Genomic DNA, 2500 nt, shown 5'->3' on the forward strand with positions numbered 1-2500 from the left:
ATACCCTTACCCCCCTCCCCCCTAAAAAGAAAGAAAGAAGGAAGAAAAAAAAAGTTACTTGACCTCCAATATAACTCGTCAAGAATAGGCTAACCGGCAACCCCTTCCCGTCGGCGGTCGGAGTCTCAGGTGGGATTCTTTAGTATCCGCGTGGATTTTGTCGTGACAGGACGTGGGTCTTTTTCTCCCCCCTCCGTTCTGACCTGCTATCCTATCGCCGTAGGCACGTTTAGACTTCCTTTGATTTCATTTTCGTATATATATCTTTTATTTTCGAGAGAGAGAATATTTGTCTCCGTCGCTACCAGTACAACGTGCGCCTCTTTCTGGATTTTCTATTGAAAGTCAAATCTACTGCAACTTATAAGGTAAGTCTGGGTTTATGATTTCTTGTATTCTGTATTTATTCATTTATTGAATAAGATTGATATAATTTTTTCCATGACTCTAAGACCCGTGGATGATATAGAACCGAAGGCAAATAAAGGAAATTTGCGATTCAATATATTGCACTGTTGAACACGTTGCACGAGAGTCGAGAAAGCAACCGCAAGTTTCTCCGAGTTTCCAACAGCGCGGAAAGAAAACGAGAGAGAGATAGAGGGAGAGAGAAAGAGAGAGAGAGAGACAGAGAAAGCAGGGATTAAATATTTATTAGTCCCGGGGTGGAAAGTCTTTTTAAGTTGATACCAGTTGATCATTGTACGTACTGTATATACATACCCGCACACACACACACACACACATGAATATCTCTCTCTCTCTCTCTCTCTCTCTCTCTCTCTCTCTATATATATATATATATATATATATATATATATATATATATATACATATATACATATATATACATACACAACAACATATATATATTCATATATCTATGGATATTTATACATATACATTTATCTATATATATGTATGCATTATATTTATACTCTTCTATCTCAATCTTTCTCCCAGCCTCATTTACCTCTCTCTCTCTCTCTCTCACACACACACACACACACACACCACGTACAGCAATGTTCAATATGTGCGTCCAGAAACATAAATCAACAATTGGACACAAAGTAAGTAAACACGAAAAGGCGAAGGAGCAAGGGCGGCAGAAAAGGGAGAGAGTGGCAGAAAGAGCAAGCTTGGCCGAAAGAGCGAGTTTGGCAGAAAGAGCAAGATTGACAGAAAGAACGAGTATGGCAAAAAGACTGAGTTTGGCAGAAAGAACAAGTTTGGCAGAAAGAGCAAGATTGGCAGAAAGATCGAGAGTGGCAGAAAGAGCGAGTTTGGTAGAAAGAACGAGAGCGGCAGAAAGAGCAAGATTGGCAGAATTAGCAAGATTGGCAGAAAGAGCGAGTTTGGCCAAAAGAGCGAGAGCGGCAGAGATAGAGAGAGTGGCAGAAAGAGCGAGATTGGTAAAAGCAGAAAGATCTAGAGTGGTAAAAAGAACAAGATTGGGCGAAAGAGCGAAGGCGGCAGACAGAGCGAGATCGGCAGAAAGAGCAAGATTAACCGAAAGAGCGAGAGCGGCAGACAGAGCGAGAGCGACAGACAGAGCGAGAGAGAAATGGCAGCTCGAAAAGAGACCAGCTGATGAAGCCGCAAAGAGGGCGAGAGCGATGGACGAAAGACCAAGTGCGAGTTAGTGGCTGAGTTGGTGTCCGTGGAGTGCCATGACATGCCTCTCCCTCTCTCGCTCTCGTTCTCTTTCTCATTCTCTTTCTCTCGTTCTCTTTCTCTCTCTCTTTCTCTCGCTCTCTTTCTCTTTCTCTCTCTCTCTCTCTCTCTCTCTCTCTCTCTCTTTCTCTCTCTCTCTCTCTCTCTCTTTAATATACTTGGCTATTCTTTGATTGTTTTTTTTTTCTTCTTCATCTCGTTTCCTCTCTTGGTCTGTCTGTCTCTCTATTTCTCTCTCTCTCTCTCTATCTATCTTTGTCTCTCTTTCTTTCTGTTAATCTCTTTCTATGTCTTCGTCTCTATCTCTTTTCAGTCTCTCTCTCTCTCTCTCTCTCTCTCTCTCTCTCTCTCTCTCTCTCTCTCTCTCTCTCTCTCTCTCTCTCTCTCTCTCTCTCTCTCTCTCTCTCTCTCTCCCTCTCTCCCTCTCATTCTTGTCTCTCCTACTTTTTCTAGCTCTTTTTAGGTCTATCTCTCTTATACATTTATTCTCTTTCTCTGTTTTTCTCTCCACTTTCTATTATAGAGGATAATTTGAATGATGATGAGGAAAACAATAATGATATGATAATGATAGTAAATATGATTATGATGAAGGGTTTCTAATTCTTATTAACTTTGATGTTATTAATATCTTTCACTGTATCATCTTCGTTATTATCATCATAATTCTTATGATTATCGTTATCATCGTTATCATTATTATTATCATTATTATTGCTATTATTTTTACTATTATTATTAGTATTACTATAAAGGATATTACTATTGCTATTATTGCTCTTATGATTTTTTATTTCTTATATTTTTTATTTCTATCATTATT

The 2500-nt window shown here is 39.3% G+C and overlaps 1 protein-coding gene across 1 annotated transcript in view; it reads left to right on the forward strand.

The window, feature by feature from the left end:
* The first annotated feature begins 136 nt into the window (after positions 1-136).
* LOC122258695 (uncharacterized) overlaps positions 137-2500 on the forward strand; it is a 135774-nt gene continuing 133410 nt past the window's right edge. The window contains exon 1 of the mRNA XM_086540530.1: positions 137-368. The gene's annotated coding sequence lies outside the window, so the exon portion shown is untranslated. The remainder of the gene's footprint in view (positions 369-2500) is intronic.

This window comes from Penaeus japonicus, unplaced genomic scaffold (assembly GCF_977035675.1).
Source record: "Penaeus japonicus unplaced genomic scaffold, GWHDUDI00000001_assembly GWHDUDI00000010, whole genome shotgun sequence".
NCBI lineage: Eukaryota > Metazoa > Arthropoda > Malacostraca > Decapoda > Penaeidae > Penaeus > Penaeus japonicus.